At 41.4% G+C, this 10,350-nt stretch overlaps 1 non-coding gene across 1 annotated transcript; it reads right to left on the bottom strand.

Moving 5' to 3' along the window:
* Positions 1-3,603: 3,603 nt before the first annotated feature.
* Positions 3,604-3,675, bottom strand: Trnat-agu (transfer RNA threonine (anticodon AGU)). The gene has a single exon. It is a non-coding gene; the product is annotated as a tRNA-Thr (tRNA).
* Positions 3,676-10,350: the final 6,675 nt, after the last annotated feature.

The following is a 10,350-nucleotide window of genomic DNA, read 5'->3' as shown; positions in this document are numbered from 1 at the left end:
TTGCCTTGTTTCGACTTAGGTCTTTCAGTGCTTTGTCAAGCTCTTCTCGCAGTATCATATCTCCCATCTTAGCTTCATCTAGACTCTCTTTCCTTTCGATAATACTGTCCACATGTTCGTTTTTTCTCCAAAGATTTCTTTAATGTTCCTATACACGGCATCTACCTTTCCGATAGCGGCGCATCCTTTGAAAGCTTGTGTTTAACCTCTAGCCATTCCTCCTTTGCAATAATGCAGTTTTCGTCAGTTTCATTTTCTTGGTATGTGTATCCCCTTTTGCCTGCTTCACTTTTTGCATTTTTATGTAATTTTTCTTCAGTGAAAATAAATATTCCCTGTGTTACCCAATGATTTCTATCGCATCTTATCTTTTTACTTAGATAATCTGCTGCTGCATTCCCTATTTTATCTCTCAAAGGCCCCAATCACCTTCTAATGTGCTCCTTTCGCCTGTTTCAACCCATAAGTGCTTAATGTTCCTTTTCAATCTTTCAACAACCAGTGATTCCTTCAGTTTATCTAGATCTCGTCATCTTAACTCCCTATCTTTTTGTAATTTCTCCACTTATTGTATTCTGTTGATAAGTAACAAATTATGGTCGGAGTTCATATCTACACTGGTGATGTTTTGCAGTTCGAAGTCCAGTAATGGACTCTCTCTCGTGCCATAATTGAAAACTTCTGGCATCTTCAGGTCTCTTTGACGTATACAGCATTGTTTCTTGATTCTAAAACCAAGTGTTTGCAAGGTCAAATTATACTTCTTTTACGAAATTGTAGCAGTTGGCTTTTTGTTTCATTCGTTTCCCTTAGTTCTTGATCTCCCACTATTTAATTACAGTCCACCAATACAATTCAGTTCTCATATACCTTATCGAACTGATTAATTTCTTCTATCTTATCATATTTTATTCATTTCATCTCTTCATCATTGGAGGGCTACTGAGCTACTGTGATAGGATTTGGCTTTGTTTCTACTTTATCTGTGATAACGCGTCCATTATGTTGTTTATAGTGGAAAACTCACATTGCTATTATCCTGAACTCACCCGACCAGAAATTCTGTTCTTCCTGCAACCGCACGTCACCAATTTCTTGTATATCTTACTTCAACCTACCCATTTCTTGCCTTCATTTCTCTAACTTATTTCACCGATTAAGGGATCTAACATTCCTAGCTTCTAACCGTAGAAAGCCAGCTTTTCCACAATGTCAACATCCATTATGTCAACATCCTCCTGAGTACTCCCCGTCAGTCCGGAACCTCGAGGCTGCTACGGTCGCAGGTTCGAATCCTGCCTCGGGCATGAATGTGTGTGATGTCCTTAGGATAGTTAGGTTTAAGTAGTTCTAAGTCCAGGGGAATGATGACCTCAGATGTTAAGTCCCATAGTGCTTAGAGCCATTTGAACCATTTTGAACTCCCCGCCAGTTGATCAAAATGGGGATTATTTTAATTCCAGAATATTTTACCCAAGAATATGCCATTATCATTAAACCATACAGTGGAACAGCATATCCTCGGGAAATGTAACGGCCATAGTTTCCCCTTGCTTTCAGCCGTTCATACGTTGACTAACGTTGAAAGGCCAAATCAGTCAATAATGCAGACTGTTGCCCTGTAACTACCGGTAAGGCTGTTGCCCTCTTCAGAAACGATACGTTAGTCTGGTCTCTCTACAGATATCCCTCAATCGAGGTTGCATCTACGGTGCAGCTGTCTGTATTGTTGAAGCAAGAAACACACCCCACCGCGGCTAGGTTAATGGTTCATATGACACAACAAATATGGGCAAATAAACGTACAGCACAATATGACAGTTTTCTGAAGACAGATCTCGGCCTTCATAGGTCAATTTAAACTTTACCTCAGTGTCTGCAAAACAAACAGAAGGTCTACATCTACATTTACATATACCATTCATATCACTATGAAGTATGCAGCAGTGGGAAAATTTTATTGTACTGTACATCGAGGTTGCGTCCTCTACCTTTCACGGATACAGCATAGGAATATATATGCCTATGTATGAGCTATATTTGATCTAATTTCATTCTCTAGATATCTACGGAACCACTACTTTGGGGAATGGAGACTATTCATAATTTTCACCTCGATAGAGCGTTCTTGGATAATTCTAAACAGATTTACACGAGTGCCAACCAATTCAACTGTTTCTGCATTCGTATTACACTTTCGTGGCAGATAAACAAAGCCACAAACCCCCCCGCTCCCCCCCCTCCACCCGTCCCCTCGCCCCGTCTTCACTGATAATCCTATCTGATGTGGACCACTCTCAATTGAAAAGTACTCAAGTATAGAAGGTAATGTAATGTACAGGGTGAGAATTATTGAAGTATATGAAATAAAATCGTCATAACTTCTGAACGGTTTGTGTTAGGACGTTCGAACTGCACGGTTGGCCGCGGGGCATGATGGGAATTAGTACGCGCTGTATGGCCTGGTTTGGCGACGAAGCCCACTTTCATTAGGATGGGCTTGTCATATAAGCAAAATTGGCGCATTTAGAGGAGTGAGAATCCGTATTTCGCGATCGAGAAGTATTTTCACGCTCAACTGGTGGCTGTGCGGTGTACAATGTCCAATCACGGAATGATCGGTGTGATATTCCTTCATGGCACGGTGACTACCGAATGGTACGTGAAGGTGTTGGAAGATGATTTCATCCTAATTATCCAAAGTGACTCTGATTTCGACAAGATGTGGTTCATGCAAGACGGAGCTCGACCCCATCGAAGCAGGAGAGTGTTTGATGTTCTGGAGAAGCACTTTGGGGACCGCATTCTGGCTCTGAGGTACCCAGAGGCCACTGGCATGGACTTCGATTGGCCGCCATTTTTTCCGAATCTGAACACATGCGACTCATTTTTGTGGGGCTATATTAAAGAAAAGGTGTACGGCAATAACCCCAAAACCATTGCTGAGTTGAAAACAGGCATTCAGGACGTGATCGACAGCATCGATATTCGGACACTGCAGTGTCTCATGTGGAATTTCGTTATACGTCTGCGCCACATCATCGCCAATGATGGCAGCCATATCGAACATAAATCCGAGTATCTGTAGTGACGTTTACATGTTGAATAAAGTGTGCGAACGCCGTAGTTCGTAAGTAATTTACGTTTTTTTCATATATTTCAATAATTGTCACCCTGTAGCTGTGCATTACAAGCAACTTATATCGTGATAAAACTAGTTTTTCAAAATCAGTAAATCGAAGTCCTTCACTTGATTAACTTCAACTGAACTTATGAGATCGTTCAGCTTGAGTTCTCCGCACATGAATGCTGTACTTCCAGGTGCTGATCCGAGTTGTTGTTTGCACTTCGTTACTTCGAGATTTCTGCGTAACATCATAGGCTCAAGTTGTGAGTCAGTAGTAATCTGTTCAAGGGATACAACGTTTTTAGGTTTTGTGAAATTCACAAATTTACATTTACATTTCTCAGTGGTCTGATGGTTGTTTATTATATGTCCGCACTAGTCAACAACAGCAGTTTTCCACATAGCGTCAGCTACCGCCTATATTATTTTACAGTATGATTTTATGTATATAGATTGAAGTGGAGAGTGAAAATTTATACCAAGGCCGGGAATCGAACCTGGGTCTCCTGCTTACTAGGCAGGTGCATTAGCCACTAAGCTACCTTGGCACAAGGTTAAGACAACTGCACGGATTACCTGGCACGCCTTCCTTTTCGATCCAAATTCTCGCTGCCGCCCCAGTCTACTTAAAATTCCCCCTTACACACGAACAGAATTGCCAAGGCTCTCTATGTTCTGAAAAAGCATGTCACCATCGAACATAAATGGGGGTTCCAGCCTGAGACCGAAGTGCACGTACTTATACAAATTACATTTACGTTCGATGCAGAGGTGTTATTTCAGAACTCGGAGAGCCTCGGCAATCCTGTTCATATGCAAGGGGGAAAGAATGAAATGATCGTGTGACATTGATGGCCGGAAAGATCCGTCCGGGGAAGTTCGGCCGGAGGGTGCAAGTCTTATTTCAGGTGAGACCACATTGGACGATTTGCATGTCGGCGATGATGAGGTGATGATAAGGACAACACAACACCCAGTCCAGCGGTAAAGAAAATCTCCAACCCGACCCCTCTCCAATCCAATCGAACCTGGGCCTGCTGCATGGTAGGCAAGAGCGTTAGCACATACCTAAGAAGGCGGACTGTAAGGAGGGATTTAAAGTAGACTGGGGCGGCAGTGAAAATTTGGATCGAGGAGAGAGGCGGGCAGGGTAATCCGTGCAGTGGTGTGAACCGCTGTGCAAATGCCGGCACGGTAACTCAGCGTGTTCGGTCAGATAATTTGCTGATCTCTGTAATTAAAAAAACTGAGTCAAGGATCAACAACGAACTTCAATGGATGTCATATGACGCCCACTACGACCAACTGCAACGAACAAAATGGAAAAAAGGGTGGCTTAATGGCTAACACACCTATCTAGACATGGGTTCGATTCCCGATCGTGGTACACATTCTCCCTCACCACTTCAGTCCGTATACATAAAATCATATCTGTATGTGACCAGGAAAGTCTCTGAAATTGTGTTATTTCATCTGTATTTTACAGTAACTATAGCAACGTTTTGGATGAAGTGCCATTGAACACGTATGTTTCTTCCTCTTACTTCTGTACTCAAATCACTACCAGGCACGGTGATGACTATGGAGAGGCTCGAGGACAAGCACTGGATGACGATAATGCAAATCAAACAGTAAGAGTGCTGCCATTATTGGCCCACTACTAAGTACAGACCTAAACACAGTAATCAACGGTGACCTACCAATATCTAGTCAAGATGTCATAGACGCGAATTATTAAAGCAACGACAAAAGCGACTGCTACCAGAAGCTGAGAGTCTGACTCAGAGCAATAAGACAAACCAAAAAGCACGGCTGGAAACCGCTGCCCCACAACAGATGGACAACTTACACGTTGGTACTCAGGAGGAAAGAAAGCAGGAATACTCAGCCCCAAGGAAAGCAGGAACCAATAACACCAGCAAGTGAGGCTGCAGCTGCTGCTATTTCTGTGTATAACAAATATGAGTGGTATAATACGAGACCTTATGTCATATTCGTATAAAGTAAGGAAATAAATACTGGTGTCTACATCCCACGTCCCTGGGAAAACTTTCCCGACTAGAAGGTGAACTTGTAACTAGGAGCGTAGGGTATATTGAGGACTCGTGTGAAAACTGAAAGCCTCTGGGCCGAGCATAAGTCCGCTTATACAGAATACAATATTTTCGAACAAGAGTTAGGAAGCCTATATTTCTATGTCAATAATCGCAAGAAAAGTGTGTTATGCAATGTAAATGCTGCTCTGTCAAGAGATGTCATTCTTGCCCGAATCGAATAACCACAACCAGTTGTGAAAGAAAAAAGATTTACTACGAACTTCATGGAAATTGGAAATACTATAGCAGATTTGCGTCATTATTTATGAGACACAAACAAGGAGACTGGTTGGTCATGTAAGTTGACCGGTAGAACCATATATAGATCCCATGAAGAAATATTATTACTGAATACGATACGAACACTGTAGTAGTCAATGCAGAAGTAATCCAAAGTATTTTTACGGTGTAAGTCCATTAGAAAGCAACGCATATCCACTGAAATGTTTAGGCCTACACCATTTGGTGTCACATATGGCCACAAACGAATAGTACCTTTTTTTAAGTACAGGAAAAAGAACGCAGGATGACCCATAACAAGATGACGTTCTAGCAGGCAATAACGTCAAACGAGAACCGAAAATATGATTGTGCGACCAATGCATTCTAGAAAAGACAACGAATTTCCGCCACAAACAGCTCTAAGCTAGATAGATACAATACTATCAAGCACCTAGGGTAGACTTCCATAAAAATTTCCTTCCACTGACCACACATAAGAGAAAAAAATAACAAGTCAAACTCAGTCTCAAATAGATAGGGTAATGCACAGTCCAAAGTAAAAACTGAAAACATTCGCTTCTAGAAATTATGGAGTCAGAAGTTACTATTAGACGACTTCAATGCACCTAAACTCGAACCATATGCCTACGTTAATTACTCTAGACACTCCTGCGCAGGAGACATAAATGATGATTTAACATAAAGATTGAATATACGGAAGGCAAGAAAAGAACTATAGCAGTCTGCTGAACATTTGCAGTACTGGCTAAGAAAATGGTGAAACGGAATATATATTAAACTCACTTATAATTAATGGTCCCTCCTAATGATTAAGCATCTAGCGAAACTGATGAACGTGAAGTTAGTGAGATCAAAAATAACCAACAGAGGATTGACACGCCGAGTGAGTTGTGCACGGGGGATACACGTAGAAGTTTTGAGCGCAGAATCACATTTTTATGATAACTGCTTGAGGAACTTTAATAGGGTTTTTACAGGTAACGTGAGCGTAGCTTGCGGCAATGTACAGGCCTGATTGCATCAAAATCTGATGACGATAAAACAACTTAATTAAAAGATTTACTCCAACCGTCGTGTCTGATCTGCATAACAAGTAGACGAATCTTCATAGGGTTTTCAAAGTAACTTGAGCGTATCGTGGGGCAACGTATAGGCTTTATTTAATCAAAATCTGAACACGGAAAGGAAGGTATCATAATTTAAAGTTTTATCAACGTGATATAGGGAAACATATTTACTCTTTGAAAAAGCTGTTTATTCTTAGGCTTTTAAACTGTATCACATTTGTGAAAACGCTTTTATTGATTAATATATTCTACATATTACGATTCAACGTAATGAATACAATGCTTATACTATCCTCAACCCGTTTAATCCATATTTCCATACTAATATTATTAAATGTGAAAGAATATCCACTATTCCATGCCCCAGTAAGTATACTGGACTTCCCTGGTCATCGGATTCTGGAGGACCAGAAATATCACGAGAAGGAGAAGAATCGGAGCTTCTCGAAACTTCTTCGCAAACACTGTATTCGTACGCTCAACACAAATACGCTGGTCAAGACAGGCAAACTCAGACAGCTTACGGATGTTCAGGAGAAATTTCACATCAAAATCCTATCAATAGAAGAGACGCATTTCACAGACGAAAACCACTTCAACTCAGAACAGGATATAGAAAGGAAAACCTGCTGTCGGATGAGGAACACTGACAATGTTTGGCACAGGATTTGCGGTTAACGAATCAGTCATAGACAACATCCTAGATTTTAGTTCAGTATCAGAAAGAATCTCTACAATAACCTTCAAAGCAGGAAACAAAAGATACACAATCGTCAACGAACATGCACAAACAACCGGTCACAACAGAAAGAAACCACAAGAAGTCGAAGGCTTTTGGGTAGATATAGAGGAAATAAAAAATAAAATACCGGAAAGACATGTTAAAATTGTATTAGGAGACTTCAGTGGACAACTAGGCAAGGAAAATAAGTACAATCAAATCACAGGCCCACACACAGCACACAAACACACTAACAAGAATGGGGAACATGATACACTTTATTGTCACAATTTTAGCTAAAAAATTATGTCAAAGTAATTTCAAAAGCCGAAACTGAAACTCACAACAAGGAAAACGCCCAAAAACGTATGGGGAGATTTCCAAATAGATAACATTGCCAAAACAAGCAAAAATAAAAGCGAAATTCTAAATGTGAGAACACGCTATGGATTCTTCTAGTTCGACCATCACTTGCTACAAGTAAAAATTAGGCCAATCCCAAGAAAGAGTAAGATAACACAGAGAAAATTGTATGATCGGACCCAGAATACTTAAAGATAAACATAGACAAAATTATTGAAGAAATTAATCGAAGTTCAACAGCAAATTGGACAAATAAAATAGAAGCAATCTTGATCGCATAAATTTTTTAATGTGGTAGCCGGTTTCGATCTTATTATACGATCATCTTCAGACCATAGATGTCTGCCGGAGGCGGTGGCGCATGGCAGCCCTCTTGCTTGTGGCTGGTGGTGTACTTTGGCAGTAGAGAAGCCTAAAAAATTACTCTTCGAAAACAGTACCAAAACCAGGTTTAAAGCTACCTTCTATAACGGCGATAGAAGAGATTACAAAACGTCTAAAAAACAACAGAGCCCCAGGAGAAGACGGCATTATCTCCGAAATGTGGAAAAATCAAAGACAAAACCATCGCATAGAAAATACATGAAATTCTTATAGAAAAATGGAATATAGAGAAAATTCCACAGGAATTGAAATGTGCATTGATTCACCCATTCCACTAAAAGGGCGATTAGACAGACCCTAATAACTACAGAGGTATCTCATTATTACCGGTCACCTACAAAATTCTCTCCAAGGCATTACTAGGCATTACAGCAGACTAGAATCACAAGCTGATGCAAAGAAAGTGAATACCAAGGCCCTGTATTGAAAAAATTGGGAACTTGTGAACGCTCCTGAATGTCAGAAAGACTAACAACACTGTAGCTACACACGTGGACTTTAAGAAGGCCTACGACTCCATAGACAGACAGATTCTCTTCGACACATTAGAAGAATATGTAATAGACAGATAAACTAGGACACTCATACGAGAGACACATACAGATACCACATCCAAACTAACATTTATGGGAAAAATCTCGAACTCTTTCGAGATACATACAGGGGTCAGACAAGGAGATGGTCTCTCATCGCTTTTATTAAACATTGTCTTCGACAAAATTATCAAATAATGGGAAGAAAAAGTAAAAGGAATTCAGTCAGGAAGAACATGTGCAGAGAAGACGATCATATAACACCTAGCATTTGCAGATGACCTGGAAATACTCAGAAACAACAGACAAGGAGCACAAGAAGCAGTGGAATACTTACATGAAGTCTCTGTGAAAACAGGTCTAAAAACATCGTAGAAGAAGACGAAGTACATGGAAAGAATGAACAACAACCAAGTCATGTACACAAAATACAGAAAGGTTAACAGAGTGGAAAAATTCAAATATCTTGGGGGATATGTACAAATAGGACGCTTAAACAAGACATCCAACTACAAGGAACAGAAAAATTTCAGAACGCATACAAACTGATGTGGACGCACTACAATAAAAGAAATATTTCAAGGCAGGTTAAATTCAGGCAGTACATTATGTGATCAAAAGTATCCGGATACCCCCAAAAACATACGTTTTTCATATTAGGTGGATTCTGCTGCCAACTACTGCCAGGTACTCCATATCAGCGACCTCAGTAATCATTAGACATCGTGATGCACCAGAATGGGGCGCTCCGCGGAACTCACGTACTTCGAGCGTGTCAGGTGATTGGGTGTCACTTGTGTCATACGTCTGTATGTGAGATTTCCACACTCCTAAACATCTGTAGGTCCACTGTTTCCGATATGATAGTGAAGTGAAAACGTCAAGGGACACGTACAGCACAAAAGCGTACAGGCCGACCTCGTCAGTTGACTGACAGAGACCGCCGACAGTTGAAGAGGGTCGTAATGTGCAATAGGTAGACATCTATCCCGACTATCACACAGGAATTCCAAACTGCATCAGGATCCACTGCAAGTACTATGACAGTTAGGTGGGAGGTGAGAAAACTTGGATTTCATGGTAGAGCGGCTGTTCATTAGCCACACAACACGCCGGTAAATGGCAAACGACGCCTCGCTTGATGCAAGGTGCGTAAACATTGGACGACTGAACAGTGGAAAAACGTCGTGTGGAGTGACGAATCCCGGTTCACAATGTAGAGATCCGATGGCAGGGTGTGGGTATGGTATGTCAGCATGTGTAATTCTAACAGTACAATTCTAAGGCGGTGGTTTTATGGTGTGGTCGTGTTTTTCATGGAGGGGGCTTGCACCCTTTGTTGTTTTGCGTGGCACTATGACAGCACCGGCCTACATTGATATTTTAAGAACCTTCTTGCTTCCCACTGTTGAAGAGCAATTCGGGGATGGCGATTGCATCTTCCAACACGATCGGGCACCTGTTCATAATGCACGGCCTGTGCCGAAGTGGTTACACGAAAGTAACATCCCTGTAATGGACTAGCCTGCACAGAGCCCTGACCTGAATCCTGTAGAACACCTTTGGGATGTTTTGGAACGCCGACTTCGTGCCAGGTCTCACCGACCGACATCGATACCTCTCCTCAATGCAGCACTCCGTGAAGAATGAGCTGCCATTCCCCAAGAAACCTTCCAGCGCCTGATTGAACGTATGCCTGCGAGAGTGGAAGCTATCATCAAGGCTAAGGGTTGGCCAACACCATATTGAAATCCAGCATTACCGATGGAGGGCGCCACGAACTTTTAAGTCATTTTCAGCCAGGTGTTCGGATACT

Source organism: Schistocerca cancellata, chromosome 4, assembly GCF_023864275.1.
Source record: "Schistocerca cancellata isolate TAMUIC-IGC-003103 chromosome 4, iqSchCanc2.1, whole genome shotgun sequence".
NCBI classification, from domain to species: Eukaryota; Metazoa; Arthropoda; class Insecta; order Orthoptera; family Acrididae; genus Schistocerca; species Schistocerca cancellata.
The sequence above is the reverse complement of the archived record's forward strand: the minus strand, read 5'-3'. Positions and strand labels throughout refer to the sequence as shown.